At 32.7% G+C, this 23,888-nt stretch overlaps 1 protein-coding gene across 4 annotated transcripts in view; it reads right to left on the bottom strand.

The window, feature by feature from the left end:
* Positions 1-13,411, bottom strand: part of LOC127707608 (TNFAIP3-interacting protein 1-like) — a 67,386-nt gene extending 53,975 nt beyond the window's left edge. For 3 of the 4 annotated variants that reach the window (XM_052212210.1, XM_052212213.1, XM_052212212.1), the window contains exon 1: positions 13,299-13,411. The gene's annotated coding sequence lies outside the window, so the exon portion shown is untranslated. Of the gene's footprint in view, positions 1-4,109; positions 4,252-13,298 lie in introns of those variants that run through there. The other variant, XM_052212211.1, reaches the window with a different exon arrangement.
* Between the last annotated feature and the right edge of the window lie 10,477 nt (positions 13,412-23,888).

Genomic DNA, 23,888 nt, shown 5'->3' with positions numbered 1-23,888 from the left:
AAATACTATACTAGATCTGCAATACAGTCAGGAACAATACCTTACATTTTCTCCAGGGGCCAACCTGGATCCCAAAACTTTTTTTCAAGGGCCCAGTAGAAATTTTAAGGCCCTACCAGGGTATTTTTACTACAGGTACATACTTATCAATATCTTGAATGTTCTTATAAATGCAATAATATATGTTTGAAATGCCTAATACATGTAGCCCAGTGTTTCTGATTATGATAGAAATAATAAATGAATTATAATAAACCGAATTGAGTTTTTCAGAATTAAAATCCATTTAACCATGTCTTTTCAGACTGTTAAACTTACATTTGTAATATTATATATAAAAAATCCCCCCTTTTCCATTTTACACACCCCTAGATGTACAAAATGTAGAGTATTAAAGTATTATCAGTTTCACCCCAAGAAAGTATTCATTTTTAATGAAACAAGCATTCTGAGAGTATTGCATGGCAATACACAGTCCCCTACCGGGTAAAAATTCATTATACTGGAACAAAATGCTAACTTGTTCTATAACTTGTCATGGTGTAAACAAAAAGAAAATATCAAGTCAATATCTTCGAGCATGACTAAAAACAGTATGGAAAACTGAATATATGAGTGAATTTTTTCAAGTCCAAGGACCATAACGCTGCACAAAATTATCAGATTGAAACAAATATTTGAACTTGATCTGTAACTTGTCATGATAAAACTATTTACCAATTGTCAATCAATATTTTCAAGCATGATGAAAAAAAGTGTTGAAAACCTATAACACTCTAACATTAGATATGATGTAATACAATGAATATCTATTTTCAAATTACAATCAAATATAATTAATAGTTCCAAATATTTTTTCTTTCATTTGTCACAAACTAATATAGATTTCTAACTTACCTATAAAATGTCAACAACTTTTATCTACACAATGTAATGTAATGAAATATATACCTTAATAAAAATAGATTATTATCTAATTAAAGGATTTCACTTAATAAAAATATATATATACAGTGTTCCAGCTTAAATCTCAGGGCAGAAGGGTGCTAGTTGTCTGAAAGGGCACTTTGGCGTTATAACCCAGATTTTAAGGACACTGTTGGACAGTGTATAAATTACCTTGAATATTGCTAGGCTCATGCAGCTGGAGAACATTAGTTGTATTTAAACCATATTCAGAAATTATGTGTTAATGTGTTCTTGATGTTGGTTCCAGTAAGAATTTTTTTTTTATCAAATTATCATACCATGAAGCAAAGCATATCATTTCGATGTTAATCTAAACAAACTTGTACATTTGGTAAGGAAAAAATAATCATCAGAAATTTCAATGTTTTATAACTTATACCAGTCTATAAAAATAAACAAGTAGTTTTGAAAGATGGAGTTATACATGCAAAATTGATTGTTTAATGTAATTAACTTATCTACTTTTAAATTACTTGTTCAAACATATAGTATATATGTTATTGAGGGTTATTTATGATCATTTGAATTGTTACATAAAAATATTTTTAAGTGCACACCAAAGTGCTCCTCAGTAAGGAGTTTTATAAATATAACAGGTGAGACTGTAGATGATCATTTTACATTGATGCAATAATATATTGCAGAAGGTATAAACAGTTACTTTCTTCTCCATCATTGTTAAAAATAAATTTGTTGAGTGCTCCTATGTCAGGAGGATTATAAAATACAAGAAGTAAAACAGGAAGTGAATCTTGTTATGTTCAAAGTACAAATTTCTTTGATTCTTCTTTTAATTTCATACTCATAGTTGTGAAACAAAACCAATTAAGTCAAAACTATGTATGCCTTTAAAATTGTTTAAGATTTTATTTTTTATGTTATGCCTACTGAAATAAATTTTTTCAGGTGTACATGCTGTACATAAACATTACAAATGGATAACATGTGGACATTTCATTCTGTATTAAATATCTAGTATTTGTTCAATTATCTTAAATCCACTAATTAGCAGTAAACAATCATTAACAAAGGTGATAAAACTGCCAAAGCATTAGGTATTTAACTTAATCCCATTGTCAGTTAATTAGTGTTACACAATTCAGGTAACAATTTTACCAGAAACGTCGGTAGGCATGAAATTTGGAAATTTTATTTTTTTGAAAAGGCAGAGGGGTGCATTCTTTTACTTTGGAGGGCAGAAGGGCGGGGGTAAGGGCACCAAGGGCGGGCCGCCCTTCTATTTAGGGCAGCCGGGAACACTGACATATATATATATATATATATATACATGTAGCATTCAGAAAATTAGTTTATACAAAATAACATATAAACCTGCCACAAAATTCCTCAAACAATTTACCAAAGAATGTCTTTTAAAAAATGAGTTATCTCCCTTTGTACAGATTATATGGTTTAACATAGTACTCTAACATTAGTTATGGAGTTTTTTCATGGACCATAACTCTGGACTAAATCATCAGACCAGAACAAAATTCGAACTTGATCTATAACTTGTCATGATAAAACTATATACCAAATATCAAATCGATATCTTCAAGAACGAACAAAAAAAGTGTGGAAAGCTGAGTTGCCAGACTGACGGGTGGACAGACGGACGGACAGACAGACGGACAGAGTGCAAACCTAAAGTCCCCTTCGACCTCGTCGGTAGAATTTGTGATCATGGATTACAGCTTTAATTAATTTAATTTGGATATAGATATTCAATGAAAGGTACAGTCAAGCATAGTTTTTACTTTCTTCTGGATTAAAACTAGTTTAAAAGATCAATTTAAAAAAAAATCTTTGACATATTGACAACAGACGATTTACGGATACATCAAACGCAAATTGTCATCTGTTGAGAAATATTGAAATTGAAATGCTGACTGATCGAATTTAATGAGAAAAATTATTACAATGGTCAATTATGAAGTTTAATTAACGGATTAATGACCCATCAGATGTCGATAAGCGGATTATCTGTAATCACAACTTATTACACCTGCTGTAAATGTTAATTAGCTGAGGGTCATAAACTTGTCATAAATATGAAGACAGGTAGAATAATTGTATTTTCATCAAAATATTACGGCAATAAAGGCATGGACTTACATAAAAGGGCACAGGGCGGCACTCGGTAAAGGGCGGGTGGACCGCCCTGTGAAAACACCCTAGCTGGAACACTGTAAGTCCAATAATTTACCCCAAAAAATTCAAGAGCATACAAAATAAAATTAAGGTCACATAAATTTTAATTCTTTGGTACATTTGTGATATTTTTAAGTACAAGCCCTTCATAATATATACTGGTCAGTGTTTATCGGTGTCAAGAACAGTACATGTAACTCTGAAACAGCATTTATGTATATTGGTGTTTTTCCTGTGACATTGTGATAGACTTCACATTTACTATGTTTTTGACAAAGATTTAAATCTATCAAAAACGTCTTTGGTTTTGAAATATATATCTCAGCATCTTAAACATGTTTCAAAAACAATTTAATAAAAAAAAAAAAAAAATCTTATATAAAATATAATATATGATGCTGACAATGTCTAATGGGTTATTATTTATTTTTGGTAAACCTAGTCCCATGGAAAAAGCATAATTACCATTATCAAATATATTTACTTATAGTTGTATATATATGATATTGAAATAGTTTTCAATTGCCTAATTATTTTTGTGTAAAATAAATATTTAGAGTTATGACAGTTATGGTTCGATCTTGACATCATTGACATTATTCTTCCATACAAATAAAATCTTTTTTTTTTTTACTAGAAAGGGTACTAGTACCATGTCAATGATTATTCTTAAGTGGTTTTGATATTTTGGGGTAAATCTAATGACAAATCATAATTATTATAATCATGTAGATACATTAATGTTCATAATCATACCACACACTAACAGTGAGAAAGAATCCTCTAGTGTCCCTAATGCTGTACTCATGTAGGACGCTTCTATATAATGAACCACGAAATATTACTAAGAGTACTAATTTACTGAATCATAAATTATATGATTCAACAGTCAAAATATAAAAATAGAAGTGAAAATACATTTTGTGTAGGTGCACTTATACGATTCAATGTGAGTTTTTTTTATGTATCGGGTGTTTACTTTTACGTGCCTCAAAGCTCTCAATTCAGAGTCTTTAGTTCAGAAATTCTTTCAAGCTTCAGTATTTGTGTCTTCTGAACATTGGAAGTTTTCTTTTGTAAGAAACAACTTTTCTACGAAATACATTATTTACATCCGGGCGAGAGTAATACCGTAACCGGTTGTCGGTCCTATCATGATTTCCGGATGTGTCAAAACACTACCGTATTGCATGATGTACCGAACAACGTGTTCATCCTTAGTGGAATGTAAAAACAAAATTGCACGAAAGTGATATGTTGATATTCATAAAGAAAAAAATCTAATAAAAAAAAATCAAATAAAACATATATGATACCGATTTCACTTCAGTACGACTGTGACACGTGAAACCTCAATACAAGTTAATTGACGGACAGACCGCATCACTACATATAATTTGAATGACCCGTGAATAACCCCAGAAGTACACCAGGAAGTTTTTTGTTTGTTTTACAAGTGTCAATGAACTTAATAGTTCTCATCTGCCATAATTATTTTAATATAATATATTTCAAAATATGAAGCTTATCCGGTCTAGCTGACTATACAGGCACTTCAGGTCTACACCGGCCTGATTCGAATCACTGAGGTAACTGTGACGCAGTGTAGTACATCGATCATGTTAACTGGATGTTCGTGATATTATAACTACACTATGAGGACTGAATGGCAGACAAGTTTAAGTGTTATGTTGATAAAATTTCACTTGAACATTTTCTTTGAAAACAATTACTATTTAACTGGGGGCTGGGCCCGCCAAATCAGTCTGTTGAATTCGTTCAGTTAATGAATAATCGTTTTTTGCGTATAACCTCCACTTAAGGGGGAACGGGACTATTGACGGGATATGCTTACCCGTCCACTGACTCGTTACTCATGATATCAATCCTATTCACATGAACATTGTTCATTGCAGTTTACGGTGTATGATGTGGCTTTGTGCTTGGCGAATAGCACAAGAATAGTTAACACTAGTTGAACAAGTACGAACTATTGTTTGATAGGATTAGGATCTGGATAGGGTTAACAGAATACACGAATAGGGAAAAAATAGAAAAAGAATACAAAATAGCAAGGTACTAAAATATAAATATTGGAGAATGATTAGCTTAATCAATAAGAATAGAGAAAAATGACATAAAAATCTAAAGAATACATAAATGAAGAATCCCCATCCAGACCCTCATAGCAGGATATGCTAACCCAACCTCACTGATCTCAATCCCTTATGGATGACCCGGTTATATCATAAATTTGATAAAGTTCAAACAGAAATACAAAAAGATACACTTAACCAATATGCTGTTGTACAAAGCATCGGAATATGACTTATTATTGAGTTACTTTTCGTCACGAGTCACTAGTAGAGTATAAGATTTAATACTATTTCGGAATTATAGTGCACATGGGAGCCGGTGCTTGTAACTCAATCTTTATTTTTTTCTGGGTAATGAATCTTTTTCTCTTGTGTTCATGGTGTGGCCTTTTCGTCCTGCTGTATTATTTTTTAATTTTGGTTTTTATGTGTAGTCAACGATATTTTGTTTTCGGTCTGTGCGTCCGTTAGTCAGGTAAGAAGTTTTGCGTCGAAACAGTCCACCGACGGACCCCTCAGTGACGGTTGACGTAGCTGCGTATTAAACTCTTTAGCCATGGTTATACTGACCGGATGAATGAACATATTTATATACCCCATTCAACCCTTAAGATTAGTCCCATTTTGAAGATTTTTTTCTTATTCAATCACATACAAAAGTCCCTTTCCAGATTTTTCAAACAGATTTGCGGCGTCTCTTACGAGATCCAATGAATGAAAGAGACAGAAAAATCGTACTTATATATGGTATATGAAATTTTCAGTGTCTTCCTTCTTTTGATGAGATTTTTCATCGACCAAAATTTCGGATTGCAATGCGTCAACCTGGATATATAGGTGTAGCGGTTTCCGAGATTAGGTTGTCCAATCAGATCTGTGGTAGCTCTTATGTATTTTCCGATATTTAGGGTCAAAACGATAAAACACTACGCATATATGCTGCATATTATTTTTTATTTATCATCCAAATTTCATCCAATTTTGACCGACATTTTTCCTTATTTATACCACAGGTGCTTGTGGTATGGACCGGCCCTTTTTTCTAAATTTTTTTTTAGTAGATATTCTATAATATTTTAACTTATTTAATGTGTCCTGCTATTTTTTCCATATACGATATTACAATAGTTTATTTTGACTTCAGTATTATTTTCCACATAAATCACTCAGTGGAGGATCCAAAAATGGGGGGGGGGGGGGTCCGGGGGGTTAGATTTTTTTTTTACAATCAATGCTTTTGAATCGGGGACATATGGTTGGAACCACCCTACCCCCTTAATCCTAGGTTGGAACCCCCTTTTAAAAATGGTTGGATCCGCCCCTGTAACTCTTACAAATTCCAGGCTGAGAGCCTCTAAAAAGGCTGCTTACAGCATAAGATGCCTCATAGAATCAAAACACCACCGGTCTATCTAGTTTCAAGCATATTTCTGTTTCAAGCACTATTCTGCATTCATAGTCTTTTGATATAAACTTATAAAAACGTTCTCGTATTGACATGCAGCCGTCGTGTCATCCTACGCCAATCGTAGTCCTCTAGCTGTTATTTGCCAGATCCAACCAAGCAGAAATTAAATATACTGAGATTAGATTTGAATACCGGCGGAAAAATTGGTAAAATATTTTTTGGGCATTGGTGATAAAGATTTTTTTCTTTTTATTTGGTGAAACTTATGGAAAAGAAATAGCTTTACATGTATCAGTTCACGAAAACATTTCAAGAAAATATAGCATGTTTATTCTTGTACACATTTTGTATATTTCAAAAACCTACCATGGTAAGCTACCATATGACCATCGCAATCTGTGGTGTTTTTTCAGGAAATATTGGTCTTATATTAAGCTGCTTCCATCTTTTGTAGACTATTGGAAGCTTATGTAAATGCCAAATTTGACTACTTGCTACAAATCATAACAATAATGATACCCCGGTTGATACACATAACATAGAAGTATAGGTTCGTGCAAGAAATAGTTCATCATTGGTCTATACTATATGCGGGAGATGTTCACGTATGCTGAATGTCGTCAATATATATACAATTACAGTCATTTCTAGTTGGTCATATTTTTATTTGACTGACATGGGTGAAATGAATTCTTGCCTAAAATCTTCACAAGAATATCAAAAAGATACTGGCAACGCAACTACAAGATACAAACATTATTAATATTGTCGATGCACTTCTCTTAATTGGCGCACAACAAACAACCCATACTTTGAAACAAAGGCCGTCTTTTTACGGCCCTCTGGTTTGATCTTTTTTGGACAATAAGCACCATTTGTCCAGTTTGGAATACCAGGTGTTTCCATCTAGCGTATCAAGATAGTCGTCTATTAAACTGGTCCGCCATTCCATCTAAATCTCCGCACCGAAGTGTAGCGATAAGCGAACACAACAGGGGTCCAGTGTATTCGTCTATGAGAGGCAAGGGGAAAATATCGCTTGATGTCAACGAATTAAGCTTCCTAAAATCAATGTGGCAAACATAATAAGGAGACGTGTTATGATTGCCAATGACATAACTATCCAACAGAGACCAAGAGGACGAGGATGTAAACAGATATAGTGTGGCCTACAACAATGAACAAAAACATACTGTATAGTGAGCTATGAAAGGCCCCAGCATGACAGTATGTGAATCACATTAACGATACTAATTTTACTACACAAGATGTGCATTTCGACAATTAATGCCTCTTCCGTGAAGCTCGAAGTCAGAATAAACCTAATACAAATGGCGAAGCGCTGGTAAAACCAAAAAGGACCTAAGTATAGCCAAATCCGGACAAAGAATTAGAGCTTTTGGGTTAGGAAATTATATTCCTTAATTCGAATTTTTTTTAACAGCTTTCATCAAACAATTTCCGTATTTCCATGCCAGTACCGAAGTCCTGGCTACTGGGTTAGTGCTGGGACTATTATATAATAGTCCCAGGTTGGTGATACACCCGTGGACTAACAGTTCACCAACCGAGGTATCGACATAGTGGTAGTAATCAAATTTAGGGGACCCATTTAACCGCACCAGATGCAATTCAATTAAAAAGTATGTCAGTGTTTATTACTTAACCAGATGATAAAGGATGGCAGGACAACAGATGAAAAAGGATAGCAGGACAACAGATGATAAAGGATGGCAGGCCAGCAGATGACGGACGCACGTCATCGTAGTACCTTGAAGACCTGTCCTTTATATCAAGTATAGGTTTCAAAAATTATTTACTTAGGTATTTGCAAATAATCTGATACCCTTTATTAGATAATAGCTTTAAAGTATCTCCGTATAATAACCTATGGTTATATATACAGAACTATTTTCACATATTACAACTTCTTTGTTTTGTGTTAGGCCTGTATAACTGAAGATTATCCGATGGATGAAGTCTATCGTAAAGTTATCACATATTTATATTATATTAATGTATCTGCATGGTAGGTAGTATTTTCCTTATCGACGGAAAAAACAGCTGGTCTGAAAGGTAGTTCAACTACAAATAACAATGTATCATGCAGTGTGTTTCAAACCAAGATGGGACCGACCAGGAAAGTCATTTAGTCAATTAATTGACTTAAATAAACTATAATTAATTTGGGGAGTGGTCTAGGGGGCTAGACACAATGAAGGTGGTGTTGCTATAATGTCGTAGAATCATGGGTTCAAATCAGCTCTATATGACCATTGGTTACCTGATGATATATACATGTATTTGAATATATAGTCTTAGTATGTGACAATTTTACGACAGACATTCTCCGTGGGAAATAAAAGATTACTAAGAATGTCACAAGATTACTTTTAAATTTTTAACTTTTTCGGTCCGAAATTAGTTATTTTAACAACTTTTGACATTTTACCTATTATGTCTGATTGTTTTGCTCACACATTGTTGCCATATAATGGAATGCTATATGACTGTCATACAAGTGAGAGGTTTAGCTAGCTATAAAACCAGGTTTAATCCACCATTTTCTACATAAGGAAATGCCTGTACCAAGTCAGGAATATATGACAGTTGATTTCCATTCGTTTGATGTGTTTGAGCTTTTGATTTTGCATTTGATAAGGGAATTTCCGTTTTGAATTTTCATTGGAGTTCGATATTTTTTGTTATTTTACTTTTTAAACAAAACTCTGAATACAAATTCTTTATTTAATGATGCAAATCTGTCTTCTTTAAATTCATGGCGGGCGACGGACGGACGGACAGAGAAAACTATAGTACCTCTTTCTTACAACATCTTGAATTTGTTTGCTACTAGTGATGGAAAGAAAAAAAATAAGATTAAATATTCGGCTTTGAGCGTTCCTGATTAAGGTAAAGCCAGAAAAACGCTTCGGACGCATCATAGTGACAAAAATAAATTATTTTCCTTTTTTACAGCAATGGATCGACACCGCCGATGAAGGAATATCAGTCCTCGAGGGTATCATCAGCTCAGTTGTCAGTACTTCGGTGCTGACATGATTTATAACAAATCAGATTATGAATTTAGAAATTACTTAGAAACTAAGGTTTTAACTTCTTCAGGCAAAGTAGGTCTTAACTGGATTTGGCTTTTTTTTAATGTCCTTTTTGGTCATATAGCTCTTCAACTGTTTCGGTTCTAACACATCTTTGGCTTTCAAATATTCAGCTTTAAGCCTTCCTGATGAAGGTAAATCCAGAAATGCGCTTCGGACACATGAAATATATAAAATGTTTTCATTTTTTAGGTAGTATGTGGGTATAAAAAAAATGACAGAAGTTTTTCATTCTTTGCCAACATGTAGTTTATATAGTGCCATTTAAAATAAAATGCTTCGCTGAGCGCAGCCTGATACGACCGAAGAGGTCGAACCCTGAACAGTTGGGGCAAATTTGGACACACTATTCAAGCTTGATACTGTCTGAATTTGGATTGTGATCAAATTTTTAAATAATATAGGTTTCTGACACAAAATAAATGTGGTCAAAGATCTTAAAAATCTATTGCGCAATACTGTGCAATTGAAGATTTCTTGAAAATTTTCAAAAAAGTATGAGACCCCCAAAAAATTGGAACCCCCAAACTTTTTTTTAACCCCCCAAACTTTTTTGAACCCCCCTTCCCTTGGAGTAATTACCCCCAAACTCAATCACAGCCTTCCCTTTGTAGTATGGAACCTTGTAGTACACAAGTTATTGTCTGGACACTAGAAAAATGCTTGTTTTTGGCCCCTTTTTTGCCCCTAATTCCTTCATGTTTGGGGTAATTTCCCCAAAACTCAATCCCAGCCTTCCCTTTGTGATATGGAATCTTGTGATACAATGTCAGAGAGATCCATACACTTACACACCAGTTATTGTCCGGAAACTACAAAAATGCTTGTTTTTGGTCCCTTTTGGTCCCGAAATTCCTAAACTGTAAGTACTTAAACCCCCAAAATCAATCCCAACTTTTCTTTTGTGGTATTGAATCTTCTGGTAACATTTCATAGAGATCTATTCACTTAAACAAAAGTTATTGTCCGGAAACCAAATGTGTCTTCGGACGACGACGACGACGACGACGCAGACGACGCAGACGACAACATCATAGCATTATACGAACCCAAAAAAAGTTTTGCGGTCGTAAAAAAAATCAATAAAAAGTATAGGTCAACGAGTTTGTTTTCAAGCTAACGTGAGGGTACCCACATTGCACCTATTTAGACAATTTTTTCACCTACGTTTATTTATAATCCAGACAAAATTTTCCATTCTGTGTTTATTTTGTAGATGTATCCTTATTTACTATTTAGTTCCATCAATTTAATTTTGAATCAATATTGAATCATAGAAAAATGAGTTTGAACCGACCTCCAAACGATCCATAATTCTGTAATGGGGAGTACCCAAATTGTATCCATGCTTAAATTCCTGTTTTACTGTTAATGTTTAAAGAAATGGATGCTTGTAACATATCTTATTTGCTCATTTTTAAAAGATGACTTTTTGTGAACGTCGCATGGCGACGTTTCCGTAGATTTTAGTTTTTTCCAGTGAATACTTCATCTGTTGATATAAACTGTGAACGTTTTGTGTATATTTAGATATATTTACCTATATGTTGAAAAATAAGCATAATGTCAAATCATTAAAATGTGAATTGTTTAGTCTCTAAGAAAACTTGTAAGATTTTCGTTGCTCTTTTTGCTAAATAGGTGCTATTTGGGTACTGTGACGTTACAGGCTGTAAAAAATTAACACATGTTTTAAGGAGTTTACAGGGGAAGGGCATCATTATGTGAATAGATAGAAAAGTCAATGACAAAATTTTGAAATAATATTGGAGAAAATAGCTCTAATAAAATACTTTCAGAAAATAAAAGAAGAAAAAAATAGGTTCAGTACTTTTCGGTTCATTCCTTTATAAATCTAAATTATCAGAGTTATCACTCCTTTTTAAGTAAAGTTTTCAAAAGTTAAAATCAGTAGAAAATAAAATAAAACATTTTTGTAAAAAGTTGAATTATCATGAAATAATATCATATGATTTTCTTCATTTAAATTATGAAAAGTCTAATAAATGAATTGCATTCCTACATTAAAATTTGCTTGTTTCATAAGATATCTTTACCGATTATTTGCTGTTATCTGCGATCTAAGGTGTCGAAGCACTTCCATACTACCTTAAATTTACGAATGGAATTGTTCATATCTTCGATTCAGTGATGCCGGAATTATCAATAATATTTTACTTTAAAATATGTACATTAGTATATATGTACATCACCTTATTTCGAGTCACTTCCTGTTTGATGATATTTTTCTAAATATTCCATATAATACTTAATCCGTAAGTCAATTGAAATGTTATTCAAATAGTGAAAAATGCACTAAATTGATATTTTCCAGTAATGACGTACACAAACACACACCTCGTGCATGTATTTCAAATAATACAATAAGTCTACAATTTGACTTCTCTAAAAAAAAACGGAAGCGAGTTTATTTAAGTTTATCTAGTACCAACATCAATTGTCATTTATTGAAGGGGATTTTTTTTATACAATTCATAATGTGTTACAGTTATAATAATGAATTTATATATGTAAAAAGTCAGTATTAATACATTACAATGTCGTCTCTGTGAAAGGTGTCATTCATATCAAAATAAAAAAAAAATTGTGGGATTTTTCATAATTTATGTCAAGACAACATGGAAAATCACATGTCTGCCATGATAGATGATTCAATTGGTAATAAGCTTGAAAACAAAATATAAAATATTAATTTAATTGACTTTGATTTCCTTTTCTCAAAAGTTCGATATTTTTAACGGAGAGATAAGACAATTCATTTTATGTTGATATACAGTTTTTGTGTCGAACCAATTGGAAAGAACAGCAATAATGTTGAAATCTGAGATCCTTTACTGTTTTAGTAAATATCAATACAAATTATTCAGTAACAAGAATTTTTTTCTTTTTAGTATTTTTTTCTCGTTTTTTAAATACGAGTTGGTTAAAATTCTAATATTTTTAAAAATCGCATGCATCTGAAAATTTACAAAACGAGTTTAATGTATATAGTATAGTGGCACAGGACTTTCCTAATGGTATGCTACCACTTGTGGCACGTAACCGCTAGTCTGGACAGAAATCAAGTTCTGTGCAAACATGGACCAAAAAAACACAAAAACAAAAGCAAGTAAAATTTGGTTAACTCAGTTTGTTTAGCGCCTGCGTCCTAGAGGTCGAGGTTTTAAAATGAAAGTATTGCTATGGATGTGCAACACGGATACTTTAAACACTAGACAGCTATTCTATAAATACATACGCATGATACTGTAGATACTGAGTGGCAACATTTGAAAAAAGGAAATAATGAAATATTATAGTGAAAGAAGCGGAATTTAGGCCACTGAAATTATATATGTCACGAAGTAGCCTTGGGCTTACATAAACAAGGAAATACTATATCTATGTACTACCGTTTGTAAAATTGAAAATTTACGCTTTATTGCGTCATATGCATGGAACAATCATTGACATTGAATTATTTCAAATTCCAGAAATTATTGCGCTGCAACATATCTTATAAAAATTCTTAAAATAAGTTTCAATAATCCATACCTGATGTTTCCCTTGCTCTCGACATGAAACAAGAACAAAACAAAACAAAGGTTATCCCCAGGGGATTTCCCGACAACCTAGTATTTTTTTCATTGGTGTTCAATGAACTCAACAACAAGGAATATTGGTATTTAAATCAAATTGTGGATAGTGAAAATAGTAAAAATACGATATATAAGGAAATTAATGTCATATCTATAATTTATTTGTCTTTATGTAGGATTATATATAAGTGTTTAGCCCGGATATAAGTTATCTTTTGTCTAAAAAGAAAAAAATAATTTGGAAACTACGGCACTGTTATATATACATTAATTTAATAGTTATTTATTTCATTTTTTTTTGCCATGTGTATATGAACTTTTATCTGTACAATATGTATAATAAATTATGTGAATATTTAGCATTTTAATAGACACAAACCCTTGCAATACATTCTGACTGTAATAGTACCTCAGATAAACTATAAGACCATGGAAGCAATATAATACTTCCATGATAAGACTAACCTGACTATTATCTCAGGACTAACTAACTAAATAAATAAATAAATAAATAAATAAATAAATAAATAAATAAATAAATAAATAAATAAATAAATAAATAAATAAATAAATAAATAAATAAATAAATAAATAAATAAATAAATAAATTAAATATGAGATGTGTTTTGTTTACAACCATGTGTGTACGTCAGTTTTTTCTTATATGATGTAATATCTTGTCAATACTCAGATTTTAAAATTCTACAAGAAGTTTAGCTCTGGCATAATAAGTATGCTGTTCATTACTAATACAGTGTACATGTATATTACGAATATTGACACAAATCAATAGAATAATATATATGTAAAATTGAACCATTGAGTTTATTACCAAAAAAAAAAACACACGCTGTCAATTATATGGATGCCTTTGACTATTGTATCAAGAATTATTCATACATTGAATTTAGTTACATATGATTAAAAAGTTCACTCTTGTTGTTAGTGATATAAGTCAATATCTAAATTTTATCGTCTAGTTCATAGATTTAAATCTATTTGTACTTCCGTCACTTATTATGGGGATTTTCACCTTAAAATAGCCCAGGATATATTATAGTATTAGATAATGTAAAATTTTCAGATAACGCGTGCATGCACATACACATATCTATATACAAATTAAATTTTCTGTACATATACATTATTAAATATTACGAAACTAAATATTTGCGGCAGAATGTATTCCTATTGTATCCTCGGAATTTAATGAAAAGTTTCAAATTTAAAAATGAGAAAAGAAATTTATACTACCTCCTTTATGATTGAAAAATAATATCTAATGACAATTCTTATACTACCTCCTTTATGATTGAAAAATAATATCTAATGAAAATTCTTATACTACCTCCTTTATGATTGAAAAATAATATCTAATGACAATTCTTATACTACCTCCTTTATGATTGAAAAATAATATCTAATGACAATTCTTATACTACCTCCTTTATGATTGAAAAATAATATCTAATGACAATTCAGGGTGTAACCAAGGCTTTGTATAGTAAATCATTGACGTATCTAATATGATACATGCGCGTACAAACAAGTGAATCATAAGATTGCTTAACTCGAATAATTCAATCCCTCTCCGTTTCCGATGTTAATGCAGCCATCGTAGATCAGCGGAATATAACATTTGAGTAACACGATTTTAGATATCCTTTTTCAACAACTTCATTATAACTGTTTAAATATTTCATTTATTGTATTAAAAATTAACATTTCATTATTGATGCTGGTATGCGTTGTTGTAAATGTTGAATTTTGACTGTTTTACCAGTGTTATTTATCATACATTGTTCTATTTGATCAGTAATAACCGACTTGTAACCTCCCTTTTCGAAATTACTTACAGCGTGTTCCGGAAAGTCTAAAACAAAAAATGTCAGGTACTTGTCAATCTTAAGGTATGTTCCTCTAAGTAGAATGAAGAGTGGAAAAGGCGTCAACGAGAGGCGAAAGATACCATAGGGATATTCAAACTCTTAAGTCGAAAACAGGCTGACTATTCCATGGCAAAAAAAAACGAAAAACGACGAAAAAAAAAAAACAGCAGTACACAAAACACATAAAAAAAATAAAGCCCGAGCAACACGAACCCAACCAAAAACACGTGGCCATCTTATGTGGCCCGGAAGGATGAGCAGATCTCGTTCCCTCAGCCTGATCCACATGTGGCACCCGTCGTGTTGCTCATGCAAGTACATACTCGGTAGCTCACATTCGAGGAGAAGATGACAGGATTGTGGTTACAACATTTGGAACATATCCGTCGTCATCTGTGAAACAGATGTTCAATAACGGTCAACCAACTCGTGAAGGCGTCCGTAAAAGTTTCGAAGTATCAAAATCAATGATAAGCGTAACGTCGGTACAGCGTCATGTTGCAAAAAAGAATGACTCAAATGAAAATCAGAATTGAAAGTGAAAACAATTGCCTTTTAGACACTTACTAGTATTTACTTAATGTACATTTTCCCGGCTCTGTTTTACATTTTCAGTTTGTTGAAGTATAAATATGACATAATATTCAGATGAAGTTCAACTGTTTTGGGCATAACCTGATCTGAATCTTTGATATACCATCGAATTACATTTACCTTGCCTGAAATAGTTATAGTGGTTTATTTAGCTGTTTTAAGTTTAAGGAATTTGTTTGAAGAGATATTAGATGGATCATAAAAAGTTCATATAAAAAAGCTGATGTTTTCAAAGTCTAAATTATAATAAAATTAAAAGAATATATAAGCTTATTCAAAATATTAGCCCAGAAGGAATTGTGAGTATAAGTTTCATCCGTTTTTGTGAAATGTGATGCTCGAAAAATGACAAAATTTCCACAGTTATAGAAAGCAGAGGCTCAGTCGATGTTGGAGATAGCTGAAGGTAAAAATATATCGGTCTGTCGATGTTCTGGATAAAAAGATACTTCAAATGCATATATATGGTAAGTTGTAGTATTGTGAACAAATTCTAACAAACAATTAAGGTCGGAAACTATTACTTCTCTTTCGGAGTAATCAATATCAATATAACGTATCGTGGGTATTTTCATTAATAATCTAAGTACTTAGACGAAGTGGGCTCTATAGTAGGTCATAAGGTCGCTTTTAAATATACCTCGGGTCACCAGGTCACTTCAAGTTAAGCAAATGAGACGTCAGATCGCCATGTTGGAGCCACACCAGCACTTTCTTTATCAGGCATGTTTATCGTTACAAGATAAATACAAACGCATCATTAACAATTTCCAGATAGAAAAAAAATCAAATATGTTTAACAAGAGTCGAGTAATTATGGTGTGTCAACTAGAAACCGAATTGTGAATAAATTTAACTGTGGAGAATCACAACCCGATATAGAAGATAACAAGCGAAACAATAATAAACAATACATTACTTTAGAATGCTTCAATTGAGATTTTATAGTGTGTCTTTCTATGTTGTAATGTTACACTACTATTTTAGGTTAGGGTGAAGGTTGGCGCCTGTTAAAACGTTTAAACCCGCTGCATTTGTTTGCACCTGTCCTAAGTCAGGAACCTGTTGTTTAGTGGTTGTCGTTTGTTGATGTGGTTCATAAGTGTAGATTAGACCGTTGGTTTTCCTGTTTGAATTGTTTTACACTAGTCATTTTGGGGCCCTGTATAGCTTGCTGTTCGGTGTGAGCCAAGGCTCCGTGTTGAAGGCAGTACTCTGATCTATAACTGTTTACTTTTTATACATAATCATTGTGACTTGGATGGAGAGTTGTCTCATTGGCACTCATACCACATCTTCTTATTTTAATATTGAATTTACTTCATTCATTTCCACGTTCTTGTTTGACTCTTCTACTCTTTACACAAGTATTCCCCATCCTAAACTAAAAGTCAAATTGAAAGCATTGGTCCTGCTTTGTTTCATAGAAAAGAATGGCCAACGTAGATGCACGTATATATCTTGTCTTAGGGAGGGATAAATCGTACTTTGTAAAAAATCACTCTGATTCAAACAAAACATTCTCTGAAAGTGGCATTATCAAGATACTTGATTTCTTGATTGACAACATATTTGTTATGTTTGAAGGTCGTTTAATTCTAAAAACAATCGACATTTTCATGTGCTCCTCTTCCTGTTGAATTGTTCCTTTGTTCATTTAAGAATTGAATGCTTTTTTTTGTAAATTTATTGGGGTGTAAAAGCGTTGACCGAAGTACATTTTGTATGAAGCGCGAAAGCGCTTCATTCTAAAAATGTGCGCACGGTCAACGCTTTAACAACCCTTTAAAATTACTAAAAGAAGCATTCAATATTTATAATTACATTTTTTGCTAGGATCATGAAAACACGATTTCTAATAAGTTTTTCTTTTATTTACCTGTGCACTTTATTGTGGAAGCTCGTGTCATCATGAATGTTACATTTCATTTTGTTTTGAAATTAAGGTTAATTTCAAAATGACGCGAGATTGATGTTAGCCAATCAAAATAACGTATTATAATGAAACATACATGTAATGTTATTATTTTAGACTGACGTCATACAGGAGCGTCTTAGGTAGAATGAAAAGAAGCCAGCATTATCCTTTAATTTCACTTTCCTCTATATAGATGGTGTCTTCTCACTAAATAATTCCAAGTTAGATAACAACGTTAAACGCATCTATCCGATCGAACTTGAAATAAAGGATACAACAGATACAGTTGAGTCTTCCTCATATATCTTGACTTACATATATACGAATTGATAATGAGGGTCGATTGAGAACAAAACTAAAAAAAGATGATTATAGCTTCCCAATTGTGAACTTTCCAATTAGAGGAGTGGTGCTTACAAGGAAGCTATCAAACCAAGAGTTCTAAGTGTTAAAGTCAAAATCATCCCTTCTAACATATCACGGACGCCATCACGAGTTGGTTTACCTTTATCGAACATATGTTTCACAGACGACGACAGATATTTTTCAATTGGCCACAATCCCCCCCCCCCCCCCTTTTCGTCGAATGTGACTTAACGAATTAGACTTATCACTGGGTTTGTTCTTACATGAGCAACTTGGCGGGTGCAACATGTGGAGCAGGATCCGCTTAACCATCTGGAGCACCTGAGATCGCCCCGGTTTTTGGTGGGTTCGTGCTGTCCATTCTTTAGTTTTCTATGTTGTGTTTTGTCTTTTGGTCGTTTTTCGTGTTTTGTTTTTTTTGCATATGCAGAGTCAGTTAGTTTTGTATATCCTTTTGGTGTCTTTCGCCTCTTTTTTTCAAGGAACTGCGAAATCTAGCTGGTTCAAAACCCAAACTTGGTATTCATTTTAAACAGTTCACTTCGTAATGAACTTTTGTACTATGTTTCAAGTTGATGTGACGGCAAGCTACCTTGAACCAAACCAGCAAAAACGTTAACCTGATACAGTACGGGTGGTAGACAGACCGGAAAACATAATGCTCCTCTAATTTCGTTAGCGGGGAAAACCTTAAATATACTGACTAAAGACAACCAATGGCGTGATTTCATATAGATGGGATAGGTATTATTACATTACATTACATGACATTAAATTTATGTTTGAAATACTCAAATAAGCACAGAAAAGTAGTAGATTTAATACATCAGCATCATGAACTGTGTATGTGATATGCTCAAAATAAATTTGTTTATAGAAATTTAACAAATAAACTAAAATACGAGAAACATTTCTAAGTTAGTGTTTAACTGTATATGAATCCTGAAATTACAACACATAATGATTTAAAAACAGTAAACTATATTAATTCAATGAAACTTTGCTTGATGAAGGGCGTTACGTTCATCACAATATAAAGGAAATTGACTGAACTATTTCCTTCTTTTTAAAAACAGAATACTTATGTAACATGTATATGGAAACAACGAAGAATTTCAAATGAATTAAAAGAAAGATTGAACTAATTATTCGAATATCAATTAACAGTTTGAAAGCTCGAAATTTTAGATCATATCATTATTAAAACTTTGTATGTTTTTTTTTTAGCAAAGCACAAAGTAAGGTTAACGTCACATCGAATTTTTACCTCATAACTCGGGAATGTATCTTTTTAACATTCTCTTATTGGAACTAATTGATTGTATTTTACAAAGCTAACATATATTGCTATACAGCTTTTGATACTTAGTGTCCTGCATCTTATCAATACTTTTCTAAATTAAAGAATGGTGCACTGAAGGTTATACTATTCCAAGTCTGCATATGAAGTCTTTAATTTAAATCCCTTGGATGTGTACTGATTGAGATTTTAATCTTGGAAAACAAGGACTACTAGTTAAAATATTGGCCTAAAACTAGCTTTCAGTAAAAGCCGGTACTCTAAGGTAGGTACTTTGTGTCTTTACTCATTGTGTTTATGGATTCTTATGCTTAGTACTGATCGATAAGTCTAACCCCCTTTTAGATGTTTTTAAAAGTGTGTTCTATTTTTGCACTGTTACATCCCATCTCAAGGTAAAGCCAAAGGAGAGGGGGTGGGGGATTTGAGCGCTCACAAACATGTTTAATCCTGCCACATTCTTTATGTGCCTGTCCCAAGCCAGGAGTCTACAAGTGTTTGTAGTTGGTGGCTGTCTGCAATAATTGTTTAAGCATAAATCAGATCATTGGCTTTCTGTTTTGAATCGTTTCACTTTTCACTAACCTCATTGCCTTTTAAACACTACTCTATGGTATTTGTTTTGTTCATTGTTGAAGGATTTTGGTGAACTACCCAGTATTTGGCAATCATACCACATCGATCTCCTTAAGGTTATATTGAAAGACTTCCAGGCCTTTCAATACATATATAACTGGCAACATTTTCGAAAGTTCTGAGAAATAATGATTCTTAATAGGGTATATAATAGGAAAAACAAAGGATATGGGGTATCCATCCATGACATAAAATCAGTAAATGCATAGCAAAAAAAAAAAAAAAAACACACACAAAAAGCAAAGGAACAGCTAAATATACAAGATTGTTCAAGCAACAAATTAATGGAATATCAATGTCCTTATACTGAATATACATGAAACATTATCAATCAATCAAACAAATATTTAGCCAGAGTTTAGTAAAAGACAAGGATTTATTTAAATAAGGGCTATCTGTTTTCTTACCAACAAATTGCAACAAAGAAAGTAGATGGTGTATTAAAATAGTGAAATATAATCACTGTAGAATCACATCTGTAGCCAGAGGGGTTTGGGACGACCAGTCCCCCTCCGGAAAACCAAGAACACTATAAAGACTATCTAAGTTGAGGTTCCATTATAAATTTGACTATTAAAGTCAGAGCATCATGACCCACAATGCCCCACCCTCTTCAAAGACATCCTGGTTACAAGCCTGACAAAGTATTATCAGAGACAATGGACTCACATTTTGGTTAATTCCTGAGACTGCAATATCATCAAAATATCTAACTAAAGTATGATACATGCAATCTGTTTGTCCAAATTAAAATGTTTTCTTACAGGATGTTTAATATGAGGTATGATCAAAGTAGAATGTGTTTATTGGTCCAAAAAAATATGATGTTTCTTTTTTTAATGAAATTTTAGGTAAGGTGCATCCAAACAGAAAAGGTTAAGTTTTATGGCTTGATTTGTTATGGTTTAATTAAACTGAGAATATCAACACATTAAAGTTTATATTTTATGGTTTGTGTTTTTGCATATGGGATACACTTATTTACCCTGAATAAATGTTAAACCTTTCTTTAATGTCTTGAACATTAATTGATCAATCTTTGTTTTTCTGTAAATGGTTCTGCAGGCTGTTGTTTGTCTTTTCGTCATTTTCTTTTTTGCCATGGTTTCGGGGTTTTTATTTACTAACAGTTTTTGATTGCCCTTCTTCTCCCTCTTTCATTCAATACCACCATTTATACATATACATCCACACTAAAAGGAATTATTTAAGGAACTGTCTTTCAGCTGTTGTATTTGCATGCACTTAAAATAAATGATAAGCTTCAAATGGTATAAAAATAAGTAGATGTGGTATGGATTGCCAATTGGAAAAATATTAACCAGAGTTCAAATAATGAGGATGTAAGCAACCATATAGGTTACAATTAAGCCTTCAACAATGAGCAAAACCCATTCCCTATATTAGCCAGTTGTGAAACATGACAAAATGTGAGACAATTCAAACGAGAAAACCAAAAGCCTGATTTACAACAAAACAAAAAATATGACAGAGCAACCAATGACACCCACCCAATTACAGGCTCCTGACTTGGGACACACATAAAGAATTTGGCGGGGTTTAAACATGTTTGTGAGTTGTTTTATATGTGTAATAAGGAAAACAAACAAGTATTTAATACTAAACAAACCAGAACTTGTGTGCTCTCAAAAATAAATGGTACACTTCATATAGGTTTGTTTTAAGTGTATGATAAATAACACAAGAGAACTATTTTCCACTTTATACAAGTCGGAACTTAAATCTTACCTGCAACAAAGGACACTTCTTATACAATAAAAGAAGAATGTGTCAGAGGACACGGATGCCCCCACTCAAGCTTTGCAACCAAAATTGGACGGAAAGACGGAGGGTCAAGGGTAACACTTAATGCTCCCGTCACCTATGACGGGGCATAGAAATACAAAATACATACTTCCAATGAATGTTGAATAATTCATGGGGAAAATCAGTAGCATATATGTCTGTACCAAGTCAGGAATATGACAGTTGTTTTCCATTCCTTTGATGTGTTTGTGTTTTTGATTTTGCCATTTGATAAGGGATTTTCCGTTTGAATTTTCCTGGGAGTTCGGTATTTTTGTTATTTTACTTTTTTTGTATAATCCTCAGTAAAAACATGCGATGTAAAAGACCAGAGGGCTGATAAATGTCAGAGCTGACATGTCATGACATATGGATGTTATGATGTATTGCATGAGATCTGGAATTTACCTTGTATTGCAAAAGATCTGGATTTTATTTACCTTGTATTGCAAAAGATCTGGATTTTACCATGTATTGTTTGAGATATGGATTTTACCATGTATTCCAAGAGATATGGATTTAACCATGTATTTTATGAGATATGGATTTAACCACGTATTCCATGAGATATGGACTTTACCATGTATTGCATGAGATATGGATTTAACCACATATATTATGAGATATGGATTTTTACCATGTATTGCATTTGATATGAATTTACCAAGTAATTCATGAGATATGAATTTTACCATGTAATGCATGAGATATAGATTTTGCCATGTATTATTTACTTTAGAGTTATAAAAAATTACCAGTACAGAGATTTTTTAAAAGGGGATGTAATTAAGTGTATTCAATAAAGCATACCTTCCTACCCTTTAGAGCAACAAAGCGGAAGATCTCCCCCTTTCCAATTCCACTAGGGGGAGATTATGTGTGTTGACTTTTTTTCAAAATTTTGTATTAAGAAACAAAGTATTTTAATATATTTCAGCACAAAATAAAGTTTAATTATCTATACATGGATTTAATTAGTTGAAATAACATTATTGATCTTTGCTTTTGCAATAGAGTGAAAATCAATCACAGAAAATACTATCAAAATAACTTAAATGATGAAAGGGGTTGTAAATAGGATGATTTTTTTTTACCAAAGTGGGAGATTTTGACCTCATTTGCAGGTGACAGGCCTAGGTCCAAAAGAAGAAACTTCAAATTTTTAAAGGAAAAGATGGAGTCTCCCTCCTAGAACTGAGTTGGCAGGTAAAAATACAGTGATAATGAATATCCAACAGTAAAAATGAATATTGATAGTACATAAGACAACATTGAAAAGTATCAAAGAACAAAGATTTTATTCCCATTCAGTTACTTATATAAAAATAAGAAGATGTGGTATGATTGCCAATAAGACAACTCTCCACCACAGACCAAATGACATAGAAGTTAACAACTACAGGTCATTGTACAGCTATAAAAGTCCTCGAAATGTAAAACAGTTCAAACAAGAAAACTAACTGCCCGATTTATGTACAAAACAATGAATGAACAAGAATGTGTCCATAGTACACAGATGCCCCACTCGCACTATCATTTTCTATGTTCAGTGGACTGTGAAATTAGGGTCAAAACTCTAATTTGGCATTAAAATTAGAAAGATCATATCATAGCGACCATGTGTACTAAGTTTCAAGTTGATTGGACTTCAACTTCATCAAAAACTACATTGACCAAAAACTTTAACCTGAAGCGGGACAGACAAACTGATGAATGGATGGACAAACGAACGGACACACAGTCCGAAAAACATAATGCCCCTAGGTGGGGCATTATGATTAAAAACAAGCATAATATACAGCAACAAATAACAACCACTGAATTACATGCTCCTGACTTTTGATAAGCACATACAGATTGTGGCGGGGGTTAAACATGTTTGCGGGTGCCCAACCCTCCCCTAACATTGGACAGTTTTCCATAAAGGTTGATATCAGATTTTCCAACCATAATATATGATTGTATAAGTGATCAATTATATGATGAATCACTGCTGATAAAAAATAGAAGCTTGATATATTGTGTAGAAGATATTAC

This window comes from Mytilus californianus, unplaced genomic scaffold (genome assembly GCF_021869535.1).
Source record: "Mytilus californianus isolate M0D057914Y unplaced genomic scaffold, xbMytCali1.0.p SCAF_7, whole genome shotgun sequence".
Classification (NCBI taxonomy): domain Eukaryota; kingdom Metazoa; phylum Mollusca; class Bivalvia; order Mytilida; family Mytilidae; genus Mytilus; species Mytilus californianus.
This window is presented reverse-complemented; position numbering and strand designations above follow the sequence as displayed.